A 12412-nucleotide genomic window follows, 5' to 3' on the forward strand; every position below is an offset into this window, starting at 1 on the left:
TTTATTGGGCACGACGGAATTGATGCGCGATGAAGTCCTCGAGTACAGAGAAGAAGTCTAGCCGAAGTAGAAACCACCAAATAGCAAAAGTGGATGCCGCCAAATTATTGATGGAGAAACAACCAAGCCCCCCAGCGCTGCTAAGGTGATGTCACGATTGTTGTGTCACAGTCATAACCCGAGGCGAAGTTGTTGTTGAGCCCCCGAGCGTTAGCCGTGACGTCGAAATAAGTTGACGGAGTCGTGGCATCATATAATGTAAAGCCATTTAGGATGAAGCCGTTGACAATAATACAATATGAATCCAGCCATTAAATATGAAGCACGTATTGAAGATGAATCCGCCAATATTATAGAAGATGAATCCATTGAATCAAAGAAAATAAATCCAGTAATAACCATAGGAGATGAATTCATTGACCCGAAAACTCATCGGGTAGTATATAAGAGTAAACCATCTATCCATATAGATGAATCCGAATAAATTCACTGACCCGAAGAAAATAACTCCAGTAATCATCATAAATGATAAATCCACTGACCCGGAAATTTGTCGGGTAGTATTGTATTTAGAAGAAACCAACGCTAACCATATAGATAAATCCATTGATAATCCACAGTATGAATCCACTGAAGATTAAACCATTGAAGAGGAGCCTGCTGATACCATAGAAGATGAATCATGTAACCCGAAGAATATAGGTCCACTGACCCGAAGAAAATAAATTCATCGACCCGAAGAAAATAAATCCATTGATAACCATAGAAGATAAATCCCTTGATAACCATTGAGGATGATGGCATTTGAATATTAACCCATTGAAGATTACGCCATGAGAGATAAAGTTCGGAAGATGAAATATTTGAGATGAATCCATATTGAAAGTTACGCCATTAAATATGAAGCATGCATTGAAGATGAATCCGCCGAAGAAAATAAATCCAGTATTAGTTATAGATGATGAATCCATTGAAGATCATAAAAGAAAAATCCACCTCATACGTAGCAGTGCTTGGCATCATCGCATAAGTGCGCAAGTTTATCAGTATCATAATAGCAGACGAAATAAATGGCCATGCGGACAACAAAAAATTCTCATGTAGCGGAAAAATTCGCTCATATGAAGATGAATTATAGGAAGAGATTAGCATCCAAGACAAATTATTGCTGAAATACTCTAATGAGAGAATAATATGCGGGCGCATCCTCATGCATTTGATAATCAGGTTACTGAATACTTAACTGATTAGGTGATTGCATATATGAATTTAAATAATTAATAAAAGGAACGAGTTACCGATGGGTCCATGAATCCACAATCATTGTTGAAGTTTGCTCTTGAAGTCGTTGACGGCCACGGTTGAGATGGAAGCCGCCATGGCAAAGTCGAAGGTGAGTGCGGCAAAGTTGTATTTTTTCGAGTTGTCCCTGGAGACTGATGACTTGCCGGTGTAGTATACCGCTGATTCATATAAAAGTACACTGATTTGTTATCCTGAAAATCACGTGTGTTTGAATGTACAAGCTCCCCTTGCACACCGCAGATTTGCAAGTGAACTGTAAATCGTGTACGCTGCAAAAGGGTTGGCGTCAGCCACGAACTCTTTTGCACCGGTTCGTGTTACGAACCGGTGCAAAAGGTTACCCTTTTGCACCGGTTCGTAACACGACCCGGTGCAAAAGGTTTTTCTGCTCCCCACGCCCATCCACCCCCCCCCCCCCCACGTGGATCGCCTTTTTTAACACTGTAAAATAGAAAAGAAAATGATAGATTATTCAAAAAATAAAATCTTTTGAGATTCATGTATGTTATGCAACCTACTATTAGGGAAAGTTAACAAATTTGAATTTTCACATTAATTGCAAAAAATGTTTGAAAAATGGTAAAATCGCATTAATTTTTGCATCCGACGTCGAAAAAAAACGTATAATATATCAAAATCATCGTGGGAAAAAATTACATCCGAATTCACCTGGGTTTACCCGGTTAGCTAATTTTTAGATTTTGAAAATTCCAAATGAAAATATGAAAGCAGGAAGATTTTAGTTTTTTCCAGAAATTTAGGATTTTTTTTATTTTTTAAAATTAAAATTAATAATTGCATCCTGCATAAAGATTGCTATTACTTTTAGCAAATTATAAGATTTTCAAATTTTTAGGTTTTAGGTTTGGCAAAAAAAAAATTAAAATTAAAAAATTTAAAATAATTAAAAATAATACAAATTATAAAGTTAATGTTTATTTATTTATTCAAGATTATTATTACAACATTACTTTGGTTTATTAAAATAATTATTTGAAATTCGAACAATAAAGAAATATGACATCGATCGACATGTTAAAAGGATTGATATGATACTACTATCACATACATGCGCGCGAAGCACTTGGATGCGGGATGGAAAGGAACTTGGAAGTTAAGCGTGCTAGTGGTAGAGTAGTGGGAGGATGGGTGACCGAGCGGGAAGTTTGAGCACGAGTAAGTATTTGGACTAGAGATAAGGGTAGTTAGAGACTAAACTTGTGAAATAACTAAAATATTAGAAATTCTGAAAAAAGAAAAAAAAAGGGAGTAGAAAATAATTCGAAAAAGTGTTTTTCTGCCGCGACAGCGTTTTGGGACGTTTTTCTGCCGCGGCAGACCCTTTAGCACCGGTTGGTATTACGAACCGGTGCTAAAGGTCCTCCCGCTCGGACGCCCTTGAGCCGCCACGTGGTGCACCCTTTAGCACCGGTTCGTAACTGAACCGGTGCAAAAGGGGGGGGCCTTTTGCACCGGATTGTTTGCACCGGTTGGGCATCCGGTGCATATAGCCCTTACCAACCGGTGCAAAAGGCCCGTTTTCCACTAGTGAAAGGCTGATTCTTTGGCGGATAAATTCACCTGTGTTTGCTCTTTGACCGGCGACTGTCAGCTGCTGCACGCATACCACCATCCGAAGATTTGTCCGGTCCGCATAGGAAAAAGCGATTCACAGGCCTGGGCACGAGAAGACCCAGCACGGCCAAGCGCGTGGATTGATGTAGAGCTTGCTCTCGTTATTCCTTTGATGATTGACTGTCAATTTCTGAAACCTCCCTGACCAACGTATACTGCGGCTGCATCTTGGAACAGATATGTTGGACCTTGCAGATGGATGCACACGTCGGCCCTGCTCGCACTATCGAATTGAAAATTCGATCTGCTGCTTGCGGAAGCGATGCTAGCTAGAGTTGACCTCCGTGCTGCGCCATTAAACTTTTTCTCGACCGCGATCCAGATTTTGTAGATGTCGACGGCGAATTTGAGGATCTCGCCCAGATAACAAAATCCAATCGCCGCGATTCCCACAGACGGCGCCAATTGACGAGGGATCACCTCGCCAATGCCTACATATTGTAGACTTGAGTTTTGGGAGAGCGACGATGGAGATTCCGGGAGCGAGATTAGGCACACGACGTACCCAGCTTCGGGTCCCCTTGGTGGAGGATCCCTACGTGCTGCTAGCAATCTACTATATGATCATATGTATGTTTACAGGGTGCCGCCGTAGGCGGAGCTATGCTGTCTATCTGTTGTCCTTCCTGTTCCCCCCTATTTGGGGTGCCCTGGCTAGCTTTATATATGCAACCAGCCTAGGGTTTTACAAGAGTCCTAGTCGACTACTTCTTCGGGTTGCCTTGTTGGGCCTTCTCCATATTGGGCTGAGCCAAACCAGGTATACTAATAATGGGTACCCGAAGGGTATACCCATGTCACCGAAGGCCTCTACATCTCCATGCCCGCCTCCGAAGTAATGCGTGAGTAGTTCATCCCTGGACTACGGATACATAGCAGTAGCTAGATGGTTGTCTTCTCCAATTTGTGCCTCATGTTTAGATCTTGGAAACTGCCTATCATGATCAAGATCATCATTATGTAATGCTACATGTTGTGTTTGATGGGATCCGATGAATATTGAATACTATGTTGAGATTGATTATATACTTGTCAAATGTTATTTGTGATCTTGCATGCTCTCCGTTGCTAGTAGATGCTCTCGCCAAATATGTACTTGTGACTCCAAGAGGAAGTATTTATGCTCGATAGTGGGTCCATGCCTCTAGTAATCTAGAAGAGTGACAATAACTAAGGTTGTAGATGTGTTGTTGCTACTAGGGAGAAAACAACAATGCTTTGTCTAAGGATAATTCTATTGTTTACTTTACACATATTGCTTAATGCGATAATCTGCTGCTTGCACCTTAATACTGAAAGGGGTGCGGACGCTACTCATATACGCAGTTGGATTACGGTCTATGTATTATGTTGTAATGCCCAAATAAATTTCATAGTAATCATCTTGTCATGTATGGTCTTTATTCTGTCAATTGCCCAGCTGAAATTTATTCACCCAACATGTTATTTATCTTTATGGAAAGACACCTCTAGTGAACTATGGACCCCGATCCTTTCTTTTACACTGATAAAATTATCTACTGCAATCACCTATTTTGTTTACTTACTGCAAGCATTGTATTCTTTAATTCCACTTCAAACAAACATCTCTTTCCACACTATACGATTAATCATTTGTTTTCAGCAAAACCGGTGAGATTGACAACCTCACTGTAAGTTGGGGCAAAGTATTTTGGTTGTGTTGTGTGCAAGTTCCACATTGTTGCTGACGCCGGTACCGCGCCCTACCACAAGTCAGCTAGAAACACCTTCAGAAGTCACTCCTTTCTCATACTGGTCGATTAAATCTTGGTTTTTTACTGAGGGAAAATTTGCTACTGTGCTCATCATACCTTCCTCTTGGGGTTCTCCAACGGTGTGCTTTGCACTCATCATGGGGTAAAAGAGAAAAGGAATTGCCGGAGGGGTATTTATACCCTTGGTGGGATCGTGGGACGTGGATCCAATACACCCACGATCCCACTAACTTGACACATGGCGTTGTGATACACACGTGTATCCGACCACACGGATGGCCACAGGGATCACCAGTGGGTGTATTAACTACGAGTGATTACCACAATAAGGCTACACATTAGCCTAGGTGATTTGACCGCCCTAACGGCTATGGCGTCAGGAATAGTGCCGCATGTCTCTGACAGCTATGAGTTACGAGATATTCCCGATACATCCGATGGCGGGAAATAATTTTAGAGAAGCGTCGGTTAGAGACCGGCTATAGGGTGAAAGACTTCGGTTTAAAGATATTCCGGATTGGAAGTAGGTTGGCAGAGAAGTTGCCGATTTAAATTGAAACCGGGATGGTTAAACCAGTACAAAAGTTTCGTCAGTAAAGCTGTTGCGGTCCAACAGGTCGCACCAATGGACCACACCAGGTTCGGGGACTAATGTCACGGGATGACCCCCGGTAGGTCAAAAGCATGGCAAATATGCCTAAGTCATGCAACTAATAACCGGTTTACGTAAGTGATGTCTACGGGTGCTTCTATTCTTGTAGACAGTGTTGGGCCTCCAAGAGCAGAGGTTTGTAGAACAGCAGCAAGTTTTCCTTAAGTGGATCACCCAAGGTTTATCGAACTCAGGGAGGAAGAGGTCAAAGATATCCCTCTCAAGCAACCCTGCAACCACAAAGCAAGAAGTCTCTTGTGTCCCCAACACACCTAATAGGTGCACTAGTTTGGCGAAGAGATAGTGAAATACAAGTGGTATGAATGAATATGAGCAGTAGTACGGCGCCAGAAAAGTGCTTGCTGGCGTGCAGTTGATGGTAGTAATATTGCAGGAAGTAAACAAGCAGTAAAACAGTAAACAAGCAGCGATAGCAGTATTTAGGAACAAGGCCTAGGGATCATACTTTCACTAGTGGACACTCTCAACATTGATCACATAACAGAATAAATAGATAGATGCTAGACTCTACACCCTCTTGTTGGATGATGAACACCACTAATTGTGTAGGATTACACGAACCCTCAATGCCGGAGTTAACAAGCTCCACAATATTCAATGTTCATATTTAAATAACCTTAGAGTGCATGACAGATCAACATAAACAAACCAAGTACTAACATAGCATGCACACTGTCACCTTCACACTACGAAAGGAGGAATAGATCACATCAATACTATCATAGCAATAGTTAACTTCATAATCTACAAGAGATCACAATCATAGCCTACGCCAAGTACTACACGATGCACACACTGTCACCATTACACCGTGCAGGAGGAATAAACTACTTTAATAACATCACTAGAGTAGCACACAGATATATTGTGATACAAAACACATTGCAATCATAAAGAGATATAAATAAGCACTTCACTATGCCATTCACAACAGCGAATAAGTATTCTGTGAAATATAGCCTAAGAGACCCACACGGTGCACACACTGTCACCTTTACACACGTGGGACAAGGAGTCTCCGGAGATCACATAAGTAAAATCCACTTGACTAGCATAATGACATCTAGATTACAAGCATCATCATATGAATCTCAATCATGTAAGGCAGCTCATGAGATTATTGTATTGAAGTACATAGGAGCGAGATGAACCACATAGCTACCGGTACAGCCCCGAGCCTCGATGGAGAACTACACCCTCCTCATGGGAGACAGCAGCGTTGATGAAGATGGCGGTGGTGTCGATGGAGGAGCCTTCCGGGGGCACTTCCCCGTCCCGGCGGCGTGCCGGAACAGAGACTCCTGTCCCCCAGATCTTGGCTTCGCGATGGCGGCGGCTCTGGAAGGTTTTTTCTGGTTTCGTCGAACGTGGTAGGGTTTTCGCGATGGAGACCTTAAATAGGCGGAAGGGCAGCGTCAGAAGGGGTCTGGGGCCACCAGACACTAGGGCGGTGCGCCCCCCTCCTGGGCCGCGCCGCCACCATGTGTGGGCCCCCTGTGGCCCCTCTCTGGCGGCTCTCGGGTGTTCTAGAAGCTCCCGGGGATTCTAAGATGCTGGGCGTTGATTTCGTCCAATCCCGAGAATATTTCCTTACTAGGATTTCTGAAACCAATAACAGCAGAAAACAGCAACTGGCCCTTCGGCATCTCGTCAATAGGTTAGTTCCGGAAAACGCATAATAATGACATAAAGTATGCATAAAACATGTAGATATCATCAATAATGTGGCATGGAACATAAGAAATTATCGATACGTCGGAGACGTATCAGTAAGTAATCCGGAGAAACATGATACTCGCTAAAAATGAGGGCGACCGGGTTAAAGGTCGGCCAGATTGTGCGATACGGGATACCGGCATAGGTATACCGGAATAAGAGATACCGGCATACCTCAAGCCGGAAGAGTTAAAGTTAATCCGGACTGTGTCAACATAGACGGAAGAAGAAGATCCGGCATGCTTAGATATAACCGAAAGGGGGTCCGCTATAGGGCCAACGGTCATATGCCGGTCCCGGAGTCAAAGATCCGATCATGCCACTACATGACATCGAAGAGGTACGGAGGATCTCTTTTATGATGTGAGTCTCGCGAGCTTCCAACTGAAGCCACAACATGCGGATGACGAAGATGCTACAGTGCACATACTAGCAGAGGTCAGCGCCACAGAGGACAGGGAAGGACATCACGATCCCAGAGTCAAAGCTATAGTCCAAGACCGTCTGATGTAGGCTGAGATTCCCTGTACCCGGGTTTCTTCTCATGTAAGCCTCCTCTCCACTATATAGGGAGAGGTGGCACTCCCTTGCACGGAAGGATACGACCTGGTAACTCTAGGGTTTCTCCCTTGGTAGAACATCTTCTTCTACCTCTAGCCAAGGGCTTGAGGATCACCATTGTAATTCCTTGTGAGATTATACAGATCAGATAGGCAGGAGAATGGGTGTTACCTCCTCACGAGGGCTCCGAACCTGGGTAAAACCCTTGTGTCTTTGTGTGTTCATTCTCCATCTCCCCCTCCTTCGGATCCCTCAGTGCACATTGACCCCAAGATAAGCCTACCCATGACATCTGTTTGTTCACCATGACGACATAGATTGCGAGTTATGACACTAGCGACTAGGTCGAAACTTGATAACTTTGTCACTTGGCTCCTCCAGATGGGTTTAAGAGGCATGTATATAGTTCAAAAACTGCTTTGATTATTATTTTTGTCAATAAAATAGTAGAAAATATGTCACAAAATTATATCATTGGAAACCTCAATTGAATATGAGTCTAATGCTATAAATTTTGTAGATATATATTTTTATTTTTCATTAAATGTCGATGTTTGATTTAAACTGCGTGCGCAGCTGTTAAACCAATCTGGAGGGTGTAATTGGTATGGAATTTATTCGGTATCTTTAGACAATCAACCTAGTTAAGGGGGTCCAACGCAGCAACATGAGTAGAGACTCCTGCAGTAGCTATGCCAATGCTTCTGGGGATCAAGTTCATAGCAATGTAAAACACACCAGTAAGTACCCTTCTCGCAGGGATACACAAACGCGCACTTGGGTTTTTCGAAATGGAAAGGCTCGAGTCCTGCAAAAGCAACATATATGTAAGCACATCTTAGAATATGGACATGTTCTGATTTCAGACTTGTGCATGCAGGGATCGAAAAGGAAGAGCAAAATTAGGGTGTGTATGGGTTGCTACTACGTACGAGGAGTAGTGTCAGTTCCATGGCATGATTCAAAGGTAGAAGACAGTATTGCAAGCACCAGGAATGCAACTGCCATGGAGCACACGACCGTCCTCGCAGTGTTGCTGCTCATCTTCACTGGTGTTCGCTCACTTCTATTCGTGTTCTACATACCTTGCTATTTATAGAGAGACACGATGAAGTCTGCGTAGGATCTTGTTTTTCACTTATCTAATGAATTGATGAATTAATGTTGGCATATCTTTATTGCATCGTGTCTTTATTAATTAATATACTGCAAATCATGGAGTACTAGATACAGATATATATTATATGTATTACACCATTAATGTTGGTGTTGGCCTTTTTATATAAGAATCTTTTACCTAGAACCCCAGCTACATGATATTCCTGGCTTCTTAGTCTTCTATTGTTGTTCGGTCACACATGCCTCCGTTGCGTCTGGATTCTCCTTTCTTTGATCCCCTATCCCGCTATCTAGTGTGGGCTGGATTGACGTGGGCTTTACCGACGTGGGCCGAAAGTCCGCTCATGACCTCGCAGTGCTGGAAGTCTGCTCGTGGACTCGTGGGCTCGCGGTCTCGCTGGACGTTCGTCCTCAATAAATGAAATTAGTCACCGTATCTTTCAGAAAAATGTTGTTCGTACTTCCTCAAAAAAAATTGTTCGTATTTCCTCAAAAAAACGTTGTTCGTATTTCTATTGGTGGCTGGCAGTAACTCCTCCGCCACCGCAACCGTCGGGCCTCCTCACCACGAATGTTCACGCGGTGACCTTAGAGCATCTCCAGTGGCGTCCCCCAAAGCGGTCCCCAAACGACACCAGATTGAACGTTTGATGGACGCCTCCACTTTGTGTCGCGCTTGAGACGCGTCTCTTACCAGCCGCGTCCCCCAAACACACCCCCAAACTTTTTTTATATTATTTTTTTGTTTTTGCTGCATTTTCATTTTAATAGATAGGAGGAACATTACACAAACTAATACATAGCTTGGAACATGGTTAATTATTATAAAATTAGGAAATCAAATTAGTGTTGGCCTCACAGATTTCGTGTGTTTGCTGCCAAAAAAGAACACTCTCACACACTCTCAGTCACCTCACCAAATCTGGGAAATCAAGCTGGCTGTAAGAATGCCATGTATTTATTCTTTGATGCGTAGGGAGAACATACAGAAACTGACAGTAGTGGCTTCAATTAGCCGACGGCCATCTTCGCTTCAAACAAAAGAAGACTTGACATGTTCAATCATCGTCCTCTTCGTCATCGGTGTGGTAGTGCTGGCGGCAAGACGTGTCATCAGACACCTTCACGTTCTTCTCGTCGTCGCTTTGGTAGCAGAAGGTGAGCACGCAGCCGGCTTGGAGGTCGTAGGAGCACGTGAACTTCTCCCAGCCGGTGTGGAGGTACATCTTACCGAGCCAGTCGAAGAGCACGTCCACCATCCACCGGCAAAAGCCGCAGCCAGCCTCCCGCAGCTGCAGCGTGGCCGGCTCGTTGACAACGATGATCTCAGTGAACCTTGTTCGGCAGCCTTTGGATACCGAGTGGGTCACCATTGAGGACAACTATGAACTCGAACTCCCACTCCTCCTCGGAAGACGACGACGGCGTAGGCAACCATTGGTACGTCTCAAACGTATCTATAATTTTTGATGCTCCATGCTTGTTTTACACCAATTCCATTATGATTTACTTACACTTCGTTACATTTTTATACATTTTCCGGCACTAACCTATTGACAAGATGCCACAGTGTCAGTTCCATGTTTTCTGTTGTTTTTTATTTCAGAAAAGTCGTACAGGAAACATTCTCGGAATTGGACGGGACAAAAGCGGAAGTCAATATTTCTCTGTAATGAAGACAAGAGACCGAAGGGGGGACGAAGAGGCGCCACAGGGCGGCTAGGCCACCCCATGGCGCGTCCTATGGTGGGCCCGCGCCGAGGGGTGGTGTGCCCCCCCAAGCGACCACCGACCTCGCCCTTCCGCCTATTTATTCACGATCTCGGGAAAAACCTAAACACCTGAGTCTCCATCCACGAAAAGTTCCGTCGCTGCCGCCATCGCAGAACCCATCTCGGGAGGGTTCTGAAGCTCTTCCGGCACCCTGCCGGAGGGGAAAATCATCACCGGAGGCATCTACATCACCATGCTCGTCTCCGAAGTGATGCGTGAGTAGTTCATCCCTGGACTATGGGTCCATAGCAGTAGCTAGATGGTTGTCTTCTCCAATTTGTGCGCATGTTTAGATCTTGTGAGCTGCCCGACATGATCAAGATCATCTTTATGTAATGCTACATGTTGTGTTTGCTGGGATCCGATGAATATTGAATACTATGTGGAGGTCGATCATATATTCATAACATATGTTGTGATCTTGCATGCTCTCCGTTGCTAGTAGAAACTCTAGCCATGTAGATACTTGTGACTCCAAGAGAGAGTATTTATGCTCGATAGTGTGTTCATGCCTCTAGTTTTCTGTAAGAGTGACAATAACTTCTAAGATTGTAGATGTGTTGTTGCTACTAGGGAGAAAACAATAATGTTTTATCCGAGGATAATTCTATTGTTTATATTACACACAATGCTTAATGCAATTATCTGTTGCTTGCAACTTAATACTGAAATCGGTGCGGACGCTAACCGGAAGGTGGATTTTTAGTAATTACGGTCTATGTATCATATTGTAATTCCCAAACAAATCTCATAGAAATCATATTGTCATGTATTATTGATATTCTGTCAATTGCCCATCTGTAATTTGTTCACCCAACATGCTATTTATCTTTATGGAGATATACCTCTAGTGAACTGTGGACCTCAGTCCTTTCCTTTACGGTGATGAATTCAACCACTGCAATCATGTTCGGTTTACTTTTCGCAATCATTGTTCTCTTTAATTACTGCAAACATCTCCTTCCACTCGATACATTTAATTCTTTGTGTTCAGCAAAACCGGTGAGATTGAAAGCCTCACTGTAAGTTGGGGCAAAGTATTTTGGTTGTGTTTTGTGTAGGTTCCACGTTATTGCTGACATCGGTAGTGCGCCCTGCCACTAGTTAGCTAGCAACGCCTTCGGAAGTCACGCCTTTCTCCTACTGATCGATTAAACCTTGGTTTCTTACCGAGAGCAAGGATGGCGGTATTCCGCGCCTTTACGTGCATCCATGGCAGGTCTTCGGAGAGGCCATCCAGGAGAGATGGCAGGTCGGTACCGGCGTGCAGACTCCCTGAGGGGGAGATGATGCTCCACAGGGGACGGAGGCGGGGGCAGCAGACGAACAAGTGCGACACGTCCTCTGTATGCCCGGGGCAAAATGGACAGTCGGGGGAGGGCACACAGCCGAGGAGGTGTAGCAGCGAGCGAGTTCTGGTTTTCTGGAGGCGTAAAATCCAGAAGAAAACGCGAACCTTGAGCGGTGCAAAGCAGGCCCAGTTGATGTCCTGGCCGGGGACGATGCACCCAGAGGAGTGCAAGGCTCTATAAACGTCTCCGGTGTTGAAGTTGGCAGAGGGGCCAAGGGTGATGGTACGGACGTCGGGCGTCACCCTGAGGGAGATCCGTGAGAGGCAAACTCGCAGAAAGTCCAGTTCTCCGACGGTGCGTGGTGGGAACGTCAACCCCTCCGTCTTCAAGGGCATCAGCAACAGTGGCAAGGGGCGGCGGCAGTGAGAGTAAGCTGCTGGGAGGGCCGCAGAGAGCGGACCTAGGAGGCACCAGGAATCGTGCCAGAGGGAGGTTGAGCACCCGTCCCGGGGCTCCACCCGAGTAATAGAGCGATACAGGGGGATAAGCGCCTGAAAGCTCCTCCAGGTAGGTGTAGTCTCTGGGCACTTTTACCCTATTTC

The sequence above is a fragment of the Lolium perenne genome, chromosome 7 (genome assembly GCF_019359855.2).
Source record: "Lolium perenne isolate Kyuss_39 chromosome 7, Kyuss_2.0, whole genome shotgun sequence".
Classification (NCBI taxonomy): domain Eukaryota; kingdom Viridiplantae; phylum Streptophyta; class Magnoliopsida; order Poales; family Poaceae; genus Lolium; species Lolium perenne.